Raw genomic sequence first — 20,147 nt, 5'->3', positions numbered from 1 at the left:
GATACTGGGGCCAAGACCAGGGCTTTTCTGCTTTTCTGTTGGGCTCTTCTGAGCCTAGGCAGCCCTCCCACAGTGTACACAGCTGTCTTGTCCCCCTTTTTGGCCTCTGGGACCCCCCCTTCCACTGCAACCTTCTTCCCAGCCTCCTGGGACCCCTTCCTTGGGGAATAAGGGAGGTTGGAAACAGGTAGCCAGGAGTCCTGGGGTTTGGGTCTGAGGCTTCTCCGGCTGAGATTCGTTTGAGGATCTGGACAGTTTCTTCTGAGAGTCACCTACTTGCTCATTCATGAATGTTTAGAAGCGTCAGGTCCTGTGTTGGGTTCCAAAGGTGAAGAGGATACAACCCAGGCCTCCTGGATGCTCACAGGCTAATGGGGACAATGAGTGAGGGCATCCGGGAGGATGTGAGCTATGGAAGAGGCACACAGAAGGTGCCAGAGACCAAGATAGAGAAAGCACTCACTGCACCGGGTGTCAGCAGGGGGATCGGTGGCTGGTCCTCCCTTGCTCTCTGTGCAGGGACTTGACCCACGACACTGGGCAACGTTGACCTCACCCGGGAGCTGATCAGAATCTTGCCCCCCAAGCCCACCCCAGACCTGCTGAATAGGAATCTGCCTTTTAACAAGATCACAGGGGATTTGTGTGCCTGTCCAAATCTGAGAAAGGCCACCCTGCCCTCCTTCCATTTTTCACTCCTCCTGAGACTATGAAGATGTCAAGTGTCAATCGCCGAGGACAGCACAGGCTGCTGCTTGGGAGGGAGAGGCTGCCTGGTCCCTGGAGCTTGACCCACAGCTGTTTGGGTCTCTTCCTCCCTGGGACACTGGCGAAGGCCCCTCCCAGTGGGCTGGATCCCAGCACCAGGCCACACCCCGCCAGCATCACCCTGCTTCCCCTTCGCTCCTGGGAGACAAGGTTGAAACTTTACAAAAGAAATCTTTAGTAGGAAATGAGAGGAAAACAAACAGCAAAGCACAGCAATGCCTGACCCTATCTGCCACCCCGTGGGGCTGGCTGGGCCACTGGGCCTCGGGTACTTCCCTCACCTGCACCTGCTGAGTTCTCTGTTGCCGAGGAGGGGGCAGGTACTCTGTTCCTTGCTCTGCCCCCCACCAGAGAGAACAAACACTGTTGATTGGCTATTGGATTTCCGTCCTGTCCCAATAATAGGCGAAAGCAATCAGGTGGTGGGAGGAAGGGAGGCCATCTGCTCTGCTGGGAAGGCCCTGCCCTTGAGGCCTGGTCCTCAGCGGCTCTGCCACGTGCAGTCCTGTGACCCTCCTGGGTGAGCTCAGCTCTCTTATCTGTGAGACTGCAAGAGGAACCGGTGATGAATGCTGGTCTGTCTACTTCACAGGGCTGCCAAAGGGAGCCCATGAGCAGGGAGATGGAAGGGCTGTGGAAATCAGGTCCTGGCAAGGTGGAGATGGAGGAAGCAGCAGGAATCTTAGACATGGTGCTCTCTCTGCAGGGGAAAGGGGTCCTCTCCTCCCCCCAGGAATGCAGAAGGGGGGATCTGACAACCCTGAGTCCAGGGGGCCAAGGAGCCGGGTTAACGGGAAAGAGGGTAAGCGGAGTGGACAAATGTCCGGCTGATGGCTCCTCTGACAGTGCTCCGAGTCCCCAACTTGGAGGACACCTGCACAGAGCGGTCTCCTGACCTCAGGGATATGGTGGAGCCAGGGACGGCCCAGATACACAGCTGAGCCTCCTCCCACCCTGGCTCTCAGGAGCCAACTGGACAGGGGAACTCCCACCCCAAGAAGATGATTGTCCACAGCGATCCCACTGGACACACAGCCCACAGGCTCTGTGATGGTCTAGCACTCTAGTTTCCAAACTCATCACTGCATCTTCCCAACCATTTTGAGGGTGAGACTAGACTACCAACTGTTCTCATTTTATAGATGAAGAAGCAGAGGCCCCAGGAGGCTAAGGCACTACCTTGATGTCACTCAGCTTGTGAGAGATGCCCATTGTGTTGGCTCATCTTTATATTCACCACCTGTACACTCACTGCACGCTCACCTGCTCAAGACCAGTAAGGGCCTCTGTGTGCCAGGCTTTATACCCAAGGAGCTCAAAGATTAGTGACAGAAGAAAGATAATTTCCCAGGTCACCTCTGCCCTCAATTCAGATTTGTGCAGTCAGGGAATTCACTTATCACACAAACATTCACTCTTTCTTACTTTCTTTCTCTTTCCGTCTTTCCTCCTTTCTTCTTCTTCTCCTTCTTTTTCTTCTTTTCTTCTTCTTCTTCTTCTTCTTCTTCTTCTTCTTCTTCTTCTTCTTCTTCTTCTTCTTTCTTCTTCTTCCTTCTTCTCCTTCTTCTTCTTCTTCTTCTTCTTCTTCTTCTTCTTCTTCTTCTTCTTCTTCTTCTTCTTCTTTTTCTTCTTCTTCAGATTTTGTTTGGGGTGCATGGGTGACTCAATAGGTTAAGTGTCTGTCTTCGGCTCAGGTCATAATCAAGCCCTGCATCAGGCTCCCCCCTCAGCGGGAAGTCTGCTTCTCCTTCTCCCTCTGCTCCTCCCCACTGCTTGTGCTCACTCTTACTTGCTCTCTCTTTCTCAATTTGAGAGAGAGCACAAGAGAGAATCTCAAGCCGACTCCCCACTGAGCACAGAGCCCCGGGCTGAGATCATGACCTGAGCCAAAATCAAGAGTTGGACGCTTAACCGACTGAGCCACCCAGGCTGACTTTCACAATAAAATTGACGTCATAATAGAACCAAGATGTATTTATTTATTTATAGTCCTTTTTGTTCTAAATGGCATACAAAACAGCTTACAACATAAGGCATCTAATAAAAATATCGATAAAATAGATAGAGAATCAGCATCAGAGAATATAATAGTAAAGTGAGAAAACTAAGATCATGGAAAGAAAAAATAAATGTTTCAAATCACAAGGGGCCACATAATTACCATGGTTGAGCTTCAAAGTTGGCTCTGAGAGTCCTGGCAGCTAAAGAAAAAAGGGAAATGTGATCTGTTATACAGTTCCCATAGTCAGAAAGGAAGAGGCTTTCTTGAGGCTCAGGGAAAACAGAGCCTAGCCTGGGACTGGTTCCAAAGGTGATTTCTTCCTTGAGACCCATGGCAGGGTGGTAGTAGTCATGTGATGGGCCTTGCAGTGAGTGGGTCCCTAGGGGCTGTTTCTCCCATGGTCTTGGCAAAAGCTGATGCCCAGCATCCAATGCAGCCCAAAGGAGGGGATTCTCCAAGAGCCCAGGATGACACAGGCACAAGCTAGAGATTTGGCCCAGCCCAGCATTGGGCTTCTGAGTCCTGAGGGTGCAGCAGGGGCTAGCCATGCTTCAGAAGCTCCCTCTGTCCCCAGGGATTTGAAGAACATTTTTATGGATGTATAATATACCCACTAAATGGACATCAGATGACTTCCTCCTTCCTGGAAGAGTCTGTGAGCCTGGAGTGATGCCAGGTGGTGCATGAGGGGAGGGTAGAAAGGATGTCACCATGACAGAGGCAGGGATTTGAGGGTCAGTGGGCCTTGAGTGTCTGCCCCTGCCTTGCTCCAAGGCCACTTGGATCCTCTGGGGCTGAGCAGAAAGTCTTTTGCTGGCCATTGGCTTCTGTGTCCAGGACACTTCCCACGCCCCCTCCTGCCTGAGAGAGCCCAGCTTGAATCTGTCCCTTTGACTTAGGGGAAGTACCGCCCTGCTTTGGCCTCACTAGAGGGGCCAAATATTTCAATTATGAGGACGTGGTCAAGCCCTGCCCACTCCAGCCTCAATGACTGGTGGTGGAGAAGAGGGTGTCTCTGGGGGGAGAGGTGCAGGGGGGTGGTGGTGGATGAGGGAGCCGCAGACGGGGCAATGAGATGGGAGGCTGAGCGGGGGTTAACGGAGCAGACAGGCCTTCTCTGCTGGCTGAGAACAAAACCACCGGCTGGGAGGAAAATATGTGTGGGGCATTTTTGTAATTCCAAGAGGCTTGGTCCAGCTCTTGCCCTGACGGTCAATGAATCAAAGCCAGGAATGGCTCTACCTGTCAGCAGGCTTTCTCCTGGCTCTGCTCACCAAGGCCCCACCCCTCTGCCACCCCCCACCCAGGCAGGCCAGCTGGAACCCTCCCAGTTCCCCAGAAGGATGGTTGGCTCTTCGAAGGAAGAGTGTGTCATAGGCAAAGGCCAGACGGGCAGCCTACGGGTAGAAGTCTCAGCTTCCTCCTCTGTCTGCTCTTCCGGTCCCATCTTGGAGAGGGACCAGTGGGGTTGAAGGGTGCATCGCCCACTCCAGTGGTTTGAAGCGTGGCCCCTGAAAACTACATCTGCATCCTAGTCCCTGGAACCTGTGAATGTGTCCTTATTTGGAAAAAGAATCTTTGCAGATGTAATTAAGTTAAGGACCTCCAGGTGAGATCATCCCGAATGTTCTGAGTGAGCCTTGAATCCAAGGACAGGCGTCCTTATAAGAGACATCGAAGAAAGACCCACTCACACCCCACCCCCACCGAGCTGGAAGAGGCGGGGAAAGATCGTTCTAAAGTCTTCGGAAGGGGCCTTAGCCTTGCCAACCTCTGAATTTTGGACTTTTGGCCTCCAAGGCTGAGAACGAATAAATGGCTGTTTTAAGCTACCCAGTTTGCAGTGTTACAGCAGCCAGGGGACCCTAATATACACACCCGATCTCTTCCAAGGAGCTCTGTATTTTTTACTTTGTGAATCATGTAGCTCCTCCTGCCAGACTAACCTTCTGGGCTTGCCTCCCTCACTGCCCCCTTCCCTCTGGCTATGAGGTGGCTTAGCGATCTGTTAAATGTCACATCCTTTCGCCTCTATACATTTTTGCTCTGGCTCTTCCCTTTGACTAAAATCCCCTTCCTCCTTTGCTACATGGAAAATTCTTTCTGGTCCTTCAAGGGCTGGCTCAAATGTCACCTCCTCCATGGAGCCCTCCTTGACTCCTTCAATTTCACTGTCTTAAAGTCCATTTTAGTTCTAATTATATGTTCGCAAAGAGCTCTTGAGTTCACCAAGCTCTTCCTTTATGTGATCTTGCTTCACAAGGACAACTGTTGTTTATGGAGCACCTACTCTGCACAAAACATGTTGTGAGTACTTTCCACAGGTAATAGAAATAAAAGCTTCCATGTATTGAAAACCTGTGCCAGGCCCTTAACTGTGTTAGCCTGTGTAAAATGAGTAGAGCACAGACCGGCTGCTCCCATACCCCCTGGGAGTGAAAAAATTTAGAATTTCAGGCTCTACCTGAGACAGGCCGAATTGGAATCTGTATTTCAGGGTGATTATCAGGGGATTTTGTTCACTTGAGTCTGACAAGGCTTGACCTACAGTAAGCACCAGGCACAGGGCTGGGGCTCTGATCTTTCCAGCCATGGGAGCTCAGACAAGCTTGTTAAATTCTCTGCACCCCAGTTTCCTCATCTGTCACATGGCCCTCCTACAGTCATTGAGAGAAGTAGATGCAGTAATGTCTGGGATGTAGGCTGAGTGGCCAGGTAGCATCTACATAACCACATCCCCTCTGCCTCTCCCTACACTGTCCACAAGGGCCATCCACCCTTTTTTTTTTTTTTTTTTAGGATTTTATTTATTTATTCATGAGAGACACAGAGAGAGAGGCAGAGACATAGGCAGGGGGAGAAGCAGGCTCCCCATGGGGAGCCTGATGTGGGACTCAATCCCAGGACCCTAGGATCACGACCTGAGCTGAAGACAGATGCTCAACCACTGAGCCACCCAGGCGCCCGGGGCCATCCATTCTTGATTCATTTCTAGAACTTTGAAAGCCCCTCTACCATGATGACTCTCCTAAGGGAAACCTCAGATCTCCAGTCAGCAGCAGAGGAGGTATTGGGGTACAAGGCAGCCTTTTGTCTCCCCCACCCACCCGCCCCTGGCCCTGGCTTGTGGACCCAGCCCCCAAAGCCTCCCCACCCCACCCCCGCCCCAGTTCAGCCTGTGGCATCCTCTAGTCACTTCCCTTCCCCTGGTGACCCCAGGGAGGTCCTGCTTCCCAGCAGCCATGAAACCCCTAGGGAGGTACTGGAGGATGGGGAGCCGATTGTGAGGTCAGCCCCACGTCAGCCCCTCTCACTTTCCCCGCCGTGGCTGGGAAGAGGCCGCTGAGAGGGTGCCAGCCACGGGGGAGGTCTGTCCCCTGCTCCTGGGCCAGACCACAGGCAGCCAGGCTGGGCTGCAGCCAGGCTGGGGGGAGGTGTTCTCAGCCCCTAAGCTCCTCTCTGTCTGGCCCTTGGGACCCCTCCCCGACCCCAGATCCCAGCAACCACCAAGGGTTCTTCCAAGCAGGTGAGGTCATTTTCTCCACCAGACCGGCCTGATGCAAAGAAGCCAGCCACCCACGTGGCAGTAGTCCCGCATCCCGAAGTCCCCTATCCAAAGCCTCACCCTGAGAGCAGCCCCAGGTCCCCAATTCCCTCCATTTCATTCCCTCTGAGGGGCCTTCAGGAGTTGGCCCCAAACACCTATTGGAACAGAGCTAGTTGGGCCAGGAGGAAACAGGACAGACAGCTCTTGGCCTACCCTCCAGAGTCCTTGTGGGTCCGTGAGGACGGCCCGGAGTGGGCCTTTGAAGAACTTCAGGATGCTCTGGTGCAGAGACAGGTTCCAGAACCCCTGGCTTCAGGCATCACCTGCTGTCTGTGGAGCACTGCTACAGGCACTGGGGTTTATTCCATGTTCACAGCAACTCTTATCATGGCTTGGTTAATATAAACTCTTTCTTCTGCTTTTTGGGGTTTATCAACGGTACCATTCTCGAGACTCAGAATGTTTGGGCCAGAAGTGTAGGGAGATGTGTGGGCCTCTGGAGGGTGGGTGAGTACAGGTTTCCCCAGGAGACCTTCGAGGAGATTCAAATCTCTGAATTAGGCAAAATTGGTAGTTCTCAGCCTGGGGCTATTTCTTCCCAACCACTCATCCCCTTCCCTAACTCTGAGATGCGTGGGAATGTCTGGAGACACTTCTGAGTGTCACACACAAGTGATAGGTGTGCTACTTACTGGCATCAAGGAGGTAGAGGCTAGGGACACTGGTAATCATGCCACAACACACAGGACAGCCCTCCTGGCCCAAGTGTGCCAATGTTGAGAAGCCCTGGTCAAAACAAATCCATCAATCAACACATCATTTTGCAGCATCTAATATGCAACAGACAAGATCCAGCCCCCCAAAACTGACAGGATCCATGGCTTCTGCTCTTGTTTACATGCGTTCATGCATGTGTGCACCTATATACCCATCCACACGTGTACACACACACACAGGAAGTAACCAATAGGCCGACAACAACACAATTTCATTCACAGAACTGCTGGGTGCCCCCTGAAAGCTCCGAGAATGAGGGGCCAGAAAGCCTTCATCCTAGTCCAGACAGGACTCCCCCCTGCTCTATGCCTTGGTCATGTCACTTCACCTCTTTGAGCATTGGTTTCCACAAAAATAAGATGAGATTGATTTAAAAGAGCACAGGTTTGGGGGCCAGACTGCCATGGGTTTAGATCCTGGCTCTGTCTCTGACCAGCTATGAAAAGCTGGGCTCCTTGCTTTCCTTAAGTCCTCATGTTCTCGTACATCGTCAAATGGAGACCCCACATCTCACCTTGCAGAGCTGCTGAGAAGATGAAAAGAAAGTGCCCAACCCAGTGCCACCCACATGGTAGGCATTCCATGATGATTCCTTTCCCTGTCCCTTCCAAGGTTCATGCCAACCCAGAATCTAAGACCAGGTCAGCACACTGACCCACCAGCCTAGGGTTGTAGACAAAATGCAGGACACTGAAATTGAAATTTAACGTGATGTCCTGTATTTTGACTTGTTAAGTCTGGCCCCCTGCTTGCTTTTGTAAATAAAGCTTTATTAAAACACAGCCACACCCACTCATTTACATACTGTCTCTGGCTGCTTTTCAGGCTGCAATATTGTTGAGCATCTGCAACAGAGACCTCATGACTTGCAAAGCCTAAAATGGTATCTGATCCTTTACAGACAAAGTTTGCTGAGCCCTGGCGTATGTTAGGAAATGATTGCCATAGGGAGGTGGCGTGTGTGGCTGGAGCCCACAGAGTAAATACTCCTTTCTTGGGGTGATGGATAGAGGATTATTGCAGAAGAAAGTAGGCAGTGTCACTCTGGGGACAGAGCCTGGAAGAAAATAGAAAGAGCCCTGGCCTGGGGCCCAGGGGCCCAGGTTCTAGGCCTGGCTCTCCACCGACTTCCGAGTGACCTTGGCAGAGTCCCTTTCCCCCTTCTCTGGGCCCGAATCTTATTTCCTTCATTTGCCCAACAAATATTTATTAAATGCCTACTGTGTGCTAGATGCCACTGGACACAGGTTCCCACTCTCATGCAGCTTCATTTCAAGGTGGGGTGAGAGATGATATATGAGTCCACACGATAGCTGATGTCAGCAGGTTAAGAAATGCCCTGGAGGAAATACCAGGGCTGCTGTGGCAGAGCTGGGTGACCAGAGAAGCAACATTCGAGTGGAGACATGCTGGAGAAGGAGGAGCCTCAGTTTCCCCATCTGTTGCCTTCTCGGGGCTTCCCGGGGTTGCTTAAGGCAGGAATGAATCAGTTCGTGCCAAGAGGCAACATTTCTTCTAAACCCCCTTGCAAAAGATCCTGAAGAGAGAATCCTCTGGTCTAGACAGGAGGGGCTGCCACCAGCAGGGCTGCCACCTGGTGGGTGCTGAGGGTGGGGATCTGGGGAGTAATGGGGAGAGATGAGGATGGGAGGCAGGTCCTAGTCCTGACCATGGCCAGCCAGCAGCAGCTACCTCCCTTCTTGTGTTCCTCTGCCCAGTCCCAGGAGTGTCTGGTCCTCAGCCCATAGCTCGCCAAACTGTCCTGGCTCCAGTGGTGAGGTAGAGGACCAGGAGGGTTGTATTGTGTGGGTTTCTTGCAGAGCACAGCTGAGACCCCCTGGCCAGACCAGCAGCCCTGGGCAAAATGGGCCAGCCTTTCTCCTAGCCCTGGCCCGTCCCCTTCTCAACTGCCTGACCTGGATGTCCTGGGAGGAAGGAACATGGCCCAGGCCTGTCTGTACGGGAGCAGTGGTAGAGGTTGGCGATACGACCATCAAGCTTAATTTAGAGCCCCACTTTCTGCTCCCCAAGCCCCCCAGAATCCCCAGCAACATCATTTTATGTCCCACATTCCCCCTCCCACAATAGGAGCTTCCCACTTTTGAGTTCTTTCATCTGGATCGGATTAATCTGATGGACAAATTGCCAACGATGATGGTCTGATGCTGTGTCAGAGTGCTGGTGGCCCAAAGGAGACACCTCTAGGTCACACATTTACATTTTAATTGGATCTTCAGCACCCTAAGGCAATGAGTGACTAATGGTGGAATTTTTGGCACATGGCAAGTCAGTGGGGGGTAAAGCCCCCTTGGATTACAGGGTATATAAAAAATAGTCCCTTACAGGTGAACAGGGCTATAAAGTGTGTTAACGTAAAACTCATCTTGCAGGCATTCATTTATTTAATTTCCTAATAATCCTATTGCAGAGGCAGGTCTCATTTTAGACTCTCATTCATGTATTCATTCGGTGCCTGGCTCTGTGCCGGGCACTAGACCCCACGGCGAAAACACAAGATCCCTTTTACAGGGAGGCCATGTGGTCACTGTGATACAGAAGACAACTGCCCCCAAAGGAGGCAGCAGGGAGGAAATGGGGGCTTTTTGGAGAAGTGGTTGGTGTCTCTGCAAGGACCAATTCTACTTCTGCCCTTTGACTCCTGGCCTGGTGCTCCCTCTTCTGTACCAGCATGGCCCAAAATGGGTTCCACTGCTCTCCATTCTCAAGGGAAGTTCATTGGTGTTCAGAGAATACAGGAACCTTGCATCAACTAATGTAACACTATGTGTCAACCATACTTCAATTAAAAAAAAAAAAGTTTGGGGAACACTGGGTTAAACAAAATCAAAAAGAGATCTTCAGGGATACCTGGCTGGCTCACTGGGTAGAGCATGCGACTTTGACCTCAGGGTCATGAGTTCAAGCCCCATACTGGATGTAGAACTTACTTAAATTAAAAAAAAAAAAATGTTTTCTTTGGAGGACTTCTCAGAGCCTTTAGACATCCAGAAGTTGATGGATCTTCCAGAACTACATCTATGGACACGGTCTGGGAAATGGCGATGTGCCAACTTCCTTTAATGCCCTATTAGGCATCTTTTCCAGCAGCCACCATGTGCCTACCCAAATTAAAGGGGTGCAGGGCTAAATTCTGTCTGTAGACCTTTTCTCTTCCATGCCCCCAGTCTTCCAGCATGGCTTGGGCTTCTAGAACAGAAGGGGAGAGGAAGGGGAAACGACCAGGCACAGATTCCCCTGCTCCAAATCTCAGCTTCATCTCACACCTGCCAAGCTAGGGACCAGAGCTGAACGTCAGGTGCAGGGCATGTGGCACCCTCAAGAAAGGTCCCTGCAGAAACTCTTCTATCTAATCCCAACAATACTAGGCCTGGCCCAGGGCCTGAGTCAAGGCTGGGGCCCAAGTAGTCTTTCTAGAACACAAATCAACCAATGTAACTTCTGCTGAAAAATCCTTGGTGGCACTCCCAGTACCCTCAGGATGGAGTCCAAAGCCGTAGCCTGTGCTCTACGCTCTGCCTTCTCCTGAACCTCATTCTCCATCACTTTATGTTCCAGAAAAACCAAACTACTTGTGGTCCCCAGGCTGTGCCATGCTCATTCATGCTTCCCTGCTTCTGTGCATCCTGTCCTCATGCCTAGAACATTCTTCCCATTCTTTTTTCTTTGTACGATTTCATTCCTCTTTTGAGGGCCTCCTAATGTTGGCCTCTTTCCTATGAGATTCCTCCTTGAGCCCTTAGACTGGTGTCTTCCCTACATTCTATGAAATTATCTTGTATGTGTCTATCTCTCCACCTAGACTTCAGACTCCTATTCTATCCCCTTGAAGCCTCAGAGTTGAACAAAGGATCCATTCCATGGCTCACACTCACAAACGTACTGACTCCTACAGATCAGGAGACACTTGGGGTTCTCAGGGCAGAGTGTAAGCTCACAGACTGGCTGTGTGGCCTTGGGCAAGTTCCTAGATCTCTTTGTGCCTCTGTGCTCTTCTGTAGAATAGGATCACTCTGAATGGATAAATGTGCAACATGGAACAATGTCTGGCCTATGCTAAGTGGTATGTGTGTTATGCTATGATCACAATGATGGCATCAGTACTAGTGTCCCTGTGCCAGTTCTGTCACTGACTGGCTAGCCACAGGCAAAAACCTTTCCCTGGCTAAGCCTCAGTGTCCTCAAAATAAGGCTATGGGATGGTTGATCCCTGTAGAAGGTTGAATGGTGTCCCCCGCAAAAGACACGTCCACAACCTAGAACATGTCAATGTGACCTTATCTGGAAAAATGGTCTTACATAATTAAGTGAAGCATCTCTAGATGAGATCATCCTGGATTATCCAAGTGGGCCCTAAATCCAATGACAAATGTCTTTATAAGAGAAAGACAGAGTGATATTTGAGATATGGAACAATGTGTGAACATGGAAGCAGAGGTTGGAGTGATGCAGCTTAGCCAGGAGCAAAGAAATGCCTGGAGCCATCTTCTAGAAGCCACCTGGAAGAGGCAAGGAAAGATTCTCCCCTAGGGCTTCAGACAAAGCGAGGTCCTGCCAAAACCTTGATTTAAGACTTCTGGCCTCCAGGACAGTGAGAGAATAGATTTCTGTTGTTTTAAGTCACCCAGTTTGTGGTGACTTGTTATGGCAGCCACAGGAAACTCATAATCTCTAAAGGGCTCTCCTAGCTCCTGCAAGAACCGATTAGGAGATTCTTACAATTATCAGACAGATTTCCCATGGGCAGTCCCAGGGTCCCTGAAGCCTGAGAATCTGGTGACTCTGGTAAAAGACCCTTATTCTTTCTCTGAGGTATTGATCCTGGGACACCCACCTTTTCTCCCTTATCAGCCCCTAATGACCCCCAACACCCGAGGCAGTTAGACCTGGAGAAATTCTTCAAGATCCTCTCTTGCGCCTCTCCGCCTTAGCACAGGCTCTTCCCTCTGGGGGAAATGGGGTTCCCTGCTGCCTCCATCTGCCGCTTGACTACTCAGCCTCCAAGTAGACCTAGGCATTCCCTCTCAATGAAACCTTCTTCAAATGCTCACCAACCAGCTGCATGGCAGAGTTAATTCTGGCCTCTGGTCCCTCTGATGTAGCAGAGGCCGTGTCTTTATTCACTTCCTCTCCTACCAGCATCTAACTCAGTCTCTTGCCCAGAGCCACCTGGGCCTGCAGGTGTTGATGGGAAAGCATGTCCCAGTCAAACACCTCCAGTTTCCAGAAGAGGAGCCCAAGCCTGAGTTTGCTGCTGGCCACTCTGGGGATGGTGTGGAAGGCCTCAGACAGTGGAACTGAGGACTCTGGCTTCTGCTACTTGCACGTGATTCTACCTCCTTAAGCCTCAGTTTCTTAAGCAAAGGGGTGAGAAAGGGCTTATGGGATGTTGCAGAGTTGTGGCCTCAGGACCTTGGGGATGTGGCCACATCAGGCTGTCAGGCTGGGACCAGACCTCGGTGTCTCTACTCTGCGCTCCACTCATCCAAACACAGTGGGGCCTGCTGCGGTGTGCTCACGTCCTGGGCCTATAACCCCTTTTGGGGTAATGAGTTCCATAAGTTTATCTTTGTTGGGTACTGTGAATTCCTGTTTATTCAGGGACCCACAGAAATAAACAGAATACTCAGATGACCAGAATTTTCCATCTCAGCATGTTCAAGGATAACCCAAGTCACAGCCACCCCCCAGGCCTTGCAAGACCCTGAGGGGCCACCACATATACCCCAGCCCCCCATTATGTTCGGTCGCATTTCACCATCTGGTGGGGTCATTTGTAGAATTGCAGGCCATTGGAACTAGAAGGGCCTCGGAGAAACCCCTGCGGGTTTCAGACTGGCCCTGAGGGAGCCCTGTGGGGAGGAGAGGTAACCCAGAACTACTTGGGGGTGGGGAAGAACAGAGCACGCAGGGAAGACAGAGCTCGGGTTTTTATTACACGTTGGGTTTTGTTGGGTTTTCACATGAGATTTCCCTTTAAGAAGGGGAGCTGCTTTTGTTAAAAACAAAATACCTACCCCCAAACTCAGAAACCGCCAATGTAGTTCAAATCTTCCTCACTTTACAAAAGAAATCTCTGCGGATCCGAGCACCAGAGAGACTTAGCCGAGGTCACCGGGCCGCCGACGCATGGAGGGCAGGGGGTGGGCTAGATTTAAGCCCGGCCCGAGCCCACAGAGGGTGGCGAGCTTCCTGCCACCCTGTGCCACAGCTCACCCTCCATCAGAATCCCCAGTTAACAGAGCCGCCCTCTGGCCTGACCATCCCCTGGCCAGGATTTGACCGGGTTTCCCTTTGTTTATCCTGGAGTGACCTCCTTCCAGCTTTGAAGAGAGGGACCCGCTCAGGGACCCAAGATTTACTGAACAAGTCTGTGGTCACTGTCTCTAGCCAGGTCATTTCCTCCTGCAGGGGAGAGTCCTGCCCACATCCCCCGCCCCTCGTCCTTCCTGTGGAGCCGGCTGTCTGGACACTGGCCAGTGTCTGGGTCAGAGACCTGTGCTCGGAGGAGCCGGGGACGGCCGGGCAGCGGGTGGCTTCCCGAGGCGGTGTTGGGGGGCTGGCTCAGGCAGCATGGGCGGTAGGTGACCGGGGCTGCAGACTCAGGCGGCCCTGCTTCCCCGGGACAGGTTAGGGACGCGCTGAGCTTACCCCTCCCCTGCACCCTCCGTGCGTGTGCGTGGAGCTCCTACCATGTGGGGACCCAAAGGGCAGCAAGACCCAGGTGGCCTCTAGGCGCCCATTGTCTAACAAGAAGACAGACTGGGAGGCAGGCACTGAGATACTGCGCTATTTAGGGGAGCAATAGGGTGCTGGGATAGAATTACGGAGAAGGGCATGAATGAGATGGGGAGCAGGAAGGGGCTCCAGGTGGAGCAATACTCTGGGACCTAAGGAGGAAGAGGAGTAGGGGAGAACAGAGTAAGAAGACAGACCCACCAAGGCAGATTGCAACATTAGACGAGATGGTGTGTTTAAGACTCTCAGCATCACGCACACCACAAGGGGCTCAAAAAATGGCAGTGGTTCTTGTGGCTCCTTGTCAAGAACTAAGGAATTATGGCATCTCAGGGCATCTTAAAGTTCATCTAGGCCAATTTGTCTCAACTGGGGGTGCAGTTTTGCCCCAGGGGACACTGGACCGTGTCCAGAGACATTTTTGATCCTCACAAAGTGTGGGGAGGGTAGTGCTAGTGGTTTAGTGGGTAAAGACTAGAGATGTTGCTGAGCATCCTACAAATGCAAAGACAGCCCTGCTTCAGAGAACACCAATTGTGCCCAGGCTGAGAAGCCTGCCTCTACCCCCACCCCCCCACCCCCCCGCCCCTACTCAGAATTCACTCTCTCCTCTGAGCTGTGTCAGGCCTGCACTTGAGCACCCCCCGGTGACGGGAAGCTCACTACCCCTTCAGGCAGCCTGTCCCATCTGTAAGGTCTGTGTATTCCTTTTTTTTTTTTTTTAAGAGCTTATTTGACAGAGAGAAATAGAATGAGAGAGAGAGAGAGCACAAGCAGGGGGAGCTGCAGAGGGGGAGAGAGAATCAGGCTCCCAACTGAGCAGGGAGCCGAAAGTGGGGCTTGATCCCAGAACCCTGGTATCATCATCTGAGCCGAAGGCAGATGCTTAACCACTGAGCCACCCAGACACCCCAGGTCCGTGTATTCCTAATGTTCCTTCTCCACATTCCTATTAACCCCTCAGAGTTTTCCTTGGTTCCAGCCCTGGAGCTAACCTAATACAGCATCTACTTGAGAAACCTTTAAATAGTTGAAGACATGTTGGTGAATCTTCCCTACTGCAGGCCGAACCTCTTCCACAAAACCCAGGAAGTTTGATCTGGGGCGCGGGATGATCCGCTGCCGGTATGGAAGGCACAAGCATGTCCCCAAACCCGCCCGGGAGAACAGGGCCTAAGGTGGTGAGGCCCAGGCCCAGGGAGCCCCAGTCCCAGTGTGCTCCTGCCTGCTGCACGTGCCCTTGATCATGCACCTTTCCTGAGCCTCAGTTCTGTCTCTCATCAAATGGGCAGAAGACACTCTGGCCTTCCCTTCTCAGGGCCACGATGCTCAGAGGAGGTAGCACAAGAGAAGATGCTTTGAAAGGTAAAAAGCCCGGCAGAGGATGGTTCAGAAGGCCGCCGTCCTCATGCTCACAGTTCACTCTTCCCCTAGGTCCATTGTTGTCCAGCTCTTTTCACATGACGGTCTTCCTCCCTGTTCACTGATAGCGGAAGTGGAGTGCAAATGGTGATCCCATTTCACAGATAAGCACACTGAGGGGGTAGAGGCTGCAAGGAAGACCCTGAAGGCCCAAAGCTGAACCCAGAGCCTCTGGCTCCAAATGTAGGACATAAACATCAGAGCCCCAAGGGCCAGGGGAGGCTGAGAAGACGGGAGGCCTGCAGGCACCACCGTGGGAAGCACCCCGCCGTCACCAGGGCCTGTGTCTCCTCCACACACAATTATTCTTTTGCCCCTTTGATGGTGCCCGTGGTTAGGTTCACCCGAACACAACCGGTGGGGGTGGCCGTGAGCTGCGTGACCACACCCAGGGCACCTGCTGCTCTCTCACAGCTCCCCACCTCCCTCACTTCCTCTCGCGGCTTGGGTTTCCTTCCTCCCTTCAAAGCTCATGGCTTCTCTCCTTTTCTTTCTTGGAATCTGCCCAGGGAGAGACACCTGTGTTTCTGTTTCGATTTCTTCTCAGGCACCCGTGTTTCCTGGGGAGGTGAAGGTGGGGCACATGGCCCCTGGGCAGCAGGTCACCATCCAGCTCTGAGAAGCTGGAGAGCTTGTGTCTGAGAGGCGCCAGTCCCCCCGTTTCTAGGCCCTGACACTCAGAAAGCCTCCTCTCCCTCTCTACCCACTGACTGCCATTGGTTTGCCCTGTCTCCAATCTCAGCCTCAGAGACTCACAGAATCAGAGATGGGAGGGGTTTTTGTTGGAATCCAAGGCAGGGGCTTGCTTGAGGGACACAGCCAGATAGGGGCAGATGGGAGTCCTCTGTCCTTCCCGCTGTGCCAGGCAGGAATCCTGTCTTAGACTCCCTCCCACTCCCACCAGCCCCTGAGAACATCCCCTGAGCATGTCTCTGTCCCCTCCACCTGTGACACTTTTTTCTGCCCCTCACTTTCTTGCCTGATTTGTTCTTCAGGACACAGCTCAGTGTCACCTACTCCAGGAAGCCTCCTTGGATTGCCTCTTCTTTCACCCCCAGCTCTCTAGGCTGAGAGAGCTCCCTAGGCTGAGACATGTTCCCCTCTCTTCCCACAGCACTATACTTACTACTCATTTCCTCTCACGTGGAAAACTTGTTACTTCCGCACCCTGACTCAAACACCTGTCCTCAGCCAGACCTGCTCACCCTCACCCTGGCTTGTGCTTTCTGCTGTCGTGAATAAAAGTATTTGCTTCGCTGCCCTCCCTCATCCGTGAGCTCCTTAAAGGCTGCATCTTGAACCTTTTCTTTTTAAAACAGCTTTATTGAGATCAAATTCACATATCATATAATTCACCCACTTGAATAGCTTTTGGTGTATTCACAGATATGTGCAACTATCACCATGGCATTTTTTTTTTTTTTGAGCATTTTGGTAACTTCAAAAATAGCCCGTACCCTTTGGCTATTACCAATCCCCAGGTCCCCACCGCACCCCTTGGCCCCTACCCTGAGCAAACACTGATCTCCTTTCCATCCCTGTGGATTTCTCTATTCTAGACATTTCCTATGCATGGAATCCTACAGTATGTGTCTTTTGTGACTGGCTGTCTCTCTCAGCATCAGGTTTTCAAGGTTCTAACATGTTGTGGTGCATATCAGGACTTCATTCCTATTTATGGCTGAATAATATTCCGTGGTATGGATAGACCACATTTTGTTTATCCCTGTGGATTGTTTCCACATTTTGGCTACTATGAACAATGTTGCTCTGAACATTCCTGTACAAGTCTTTGTGTGGACATATGTTTTCATTTCTCTTGGGTACTTAGGAGTGGAATTGCTGGGTCACAGGGAGCTCTATGTTTCATTGTCTGAGGAGCTGCCAGACTGTTTGCCAAAGCAGCTGCACCATCCGAATCCCCACCCACAGCTATGAGGGCTCTGATTTCTCCACATCGTGGCCATCACTTGCTATTATCTGACTTTGTGATTCTGGCCATTCTGGTAAAGGACACTGATATCCTTTTTTCCAGAGTTTTTTCAAAATTTACTTATGAACACCTCAAACAGATGTGCTTTTCATAAACAATCTGTTGGATGAATATGGATTTGAAAATCCATATTAAAACAGAAGAGATATTACAGTTAACAAGGAGGAAGGAATTGTATTTAACGGGATGATGGCAGCCGGTTTATATTGATAAAATTCACCATGAACAGAGTGTGTGCGTGAGTGTGCATATGGATGCTTACATCTTGTATTTGCTGGGCGGCAAGGCCCTGGAGCAGTGAAGCCCTGGAGGCAGACCCAGGGTTGGGAGCCCACCTCTTTCCTTCTTGCTGGAGGACCTGAGGCAGAGGCTTTTCACTTTGCTAAGACTCATCATTCTCTTCTGCAAAATGGAATAATAGTAGGTGGTCAAGAGATAGTGAACATAAAGCACTTAGCATAGTTGCTGGCGTACAACACAAGCTCAATCGGCGTGAACTACAATAACAGCTATGATGATCTCTCCAAAGCCTTGCAGTTCCTGGTGGGTGGTGGGCCCTCTTGGATGTGGGTAGAGTGACCAGTGCCAAACGTGTCCCATGGAAGGTGTCAGGTGAGGACCTGGGTTGGATGTGAGGGTGCCCAGCGAGGCTCTCACAGTCTTTTGTCCGGAGGCCTCTTGACCAAACCTGCTGCCCCGTCTGGCTCCTGTCTGGTGTGGGGAGCAGTTTTCTTTCTACAGGCGTTTTGAGACTCAGCACATGTAAGCCTCCCCGTCCTGATGGTTTGAATTAGAAGGCAGCTGGTGCCTTTTGGAAAACCCAGGGAAAAACATTATTGTTGGAGGCTGGTCTCCTCTCTGGCAGAGCTGACTGCCCTGGCCTGGCATTCCAGAGCACAAAAGCCTTTGCTGGCAAAAGTGGAACTTCTCCATCTGGGGCTCCCCTCTTCCTCTCCCTTCTTCCCTCTCAAACAACCTCAGCTGGGCCTGGCAAATGCTGGCTGCCAGATGGGAGTTGGGACAAGAATCCTCTGGCTGTCTGGGCCCATCCACCCCAGCAGCATGTTGGTGGACCGAGGTCTGACTCAACTCCCAGCCTGGCAAAGGCCTGGTGTCTGGTGCGGCGCAAAGGTGGCGCCCTCTGGGGAACAGGGGAGGCCACAGGGAAGAAAGAGGGCCAGGAGGAAGGCAGCAGCACGCGGGATGGACACCATGCTCGGGGAAAGGAGAAACAGTATTGCTGCTTTTATTGGACAGATGAGGAGACTGAGGCTCAGAGAGGCAATGTCACCTGCTCACGGTCACAGAGCTGGCCATCAGCCTTGCTGTGGCTTCTGCTTGGTCACCGACAGTTAGAGCCACATGACCAGAGTCTCCTTATCTCCTGGAAGGCAGCAGACCCGTGCTCTGAGAAGCCTGGTTTTAGATGGGCAGCGGCGATTGTCAAGAGCTGTGGGGCCCTGATAAAGCCACTGCAGCACGGAACCAGACTCATGGAAGGTCCCCGCATGTCCTCCCCCGTTCCCTACTGCCCCAGCCTCTTCAGCTCCTCCCCCTTCCTCACAATCATCGGTGCCGATTCCCGGCCACCCGTCTTGATGGTTCCCTGGGCTTGGGACTGACCTGGGTCTTGGGTCTGGCCCAGGACCATGTCTCAGCCAATGAGAGTGGGTGCTTCTGCTTCTTTAGCTTAACATGAGGGTCCTCTTGTCTCCATACTGCAGGCTTTGGGAAAGATCAAATGAGGGAACACAGATACACATGAGAACAGAGGCTGGCACGTGAGCAGGTGCCCAAACAGTCATGGTTTGTATCCATTTCCCTGGCTCTGTGTCTTGGCCATGCTGTTCCCTTGCCTGGAATTTCTCACCTTTTCTGTGGTCTTTCCAAACCCTGCCTCTCCTTTAAGGCTGAGTCCAAATCCTACCTTCCCCTCTAACACCATCCCAGACTTCCCTGGGGTGGTTATGGTTATGGGGAGCCCCATAACTTTCCTGTGCTTCCCCTCACGGCATTTGGAACCTGCCAGAAGACTGGAGAATGCACTCTGTTTAACCAGGTTAACCAGGGATATCTGGGGTGGTAAGCGACAAACGATTTTGACATTTTCCCCTGGTGTGTGTGTGTGTGTGTGTGTGTGTGTTTGCATCCTTTCCTGCATTGTGCATAATTTACCCATATAATTAGGAAAGAATTGCAAACAAATACTTTGTGGAGAAGGATCTGCTCTGCTTGGTTGAATGCTTCATTGAACGAGGCAGGTTTGCATTTGTCATTGCTGTGTTGACAGTCGCCCTCCAGGCAGAGGGTCTTTCACCTGCTCCCACCCCTCCCTCGGGCATGCTGCTCACCATGAGATAGGCATGGAGCAGCAATTCGAGGCCCTTCTGTGTGGCCTGAGCTAACGTGCCAGCCTCAGCTCAGTTTGCTCTAGCGCCAGGGACACCCACCACTGACCTGAGGTGTCTCCGGAGTCCTCGCCCACTCTCCCACTTCCGAGGGCCAAGCTACTGTGAAGGCACAGCTCAGATTTCATCTCCTCTGGGCTTCCCCTGCCACGCCTGCCCCGTGCCCGGCTCCTCCTTGGGTGCTTCGCTGGCTGCCTCAGGTTGCTAATTAACTGCCTCCCTCACTAGACCGTAAGTTCCTCAGGAGCAGGGGATGCATCCTACGCCGCCCGCCTCTCAGCCCTGGCACAGTGCCTGGCACACAGCGGAGCAGGTGCTCAGGGAGAAGCCAAGTGCCGGAATCAGAGAGTAATGATTATGGCTGTAATGATAATGATGGCAGCCACCGTTTCCGGAACACTGACCTTGAGCCTTTACCTGCTCAGTCCTTTACCTGGCTTATGTCACACAACTGCCCCACCCCCACCCCTGGCA

At 51.9% G+C, this 20,147-nt stretch overlaps 1 long non-coding RNA gene across 1 annotated transcript; it reads right to left on the bottom strand.

Moving 5' to 3' along the window:
* Positions 1–17,419: 17,419 nt before the first annotated feature.
* Positions 17,420–19,863, bottom strand: LOC140619049 (uncharacterized). The gene is made up of 3 exons (XR_012018978.1): positions 19,723–19,863; positions 18,889–18,990; positions 17,420–18,073 (listed from the first exon to the last, which is right to left on the bottom strand). It is a non-coding gene; the product is annotated as an uncharacterized lncRNA (long non-coding RNA).
* Between the last annotated feature and the right edge of the window lie 284 nt (positions 19,864–20,147).

The sequence above is a fragment of the Canis lupus genome, chromosome 27 (genome assembly GCF_048164855.1).
Source record: "Canis lupus baileyi chromosome 27, mCanLup2.hap1, whole genome shotgun sequence".
Classification (NCBI taxonomy): Eukaryota; Metazoa; Chordata; class Mammalia; order Carnivora; family Canidae; genus Canis; species Canis lupus.
This window is presented reverse-complemented; position numbering and strand designations above follow the sequence as displayed.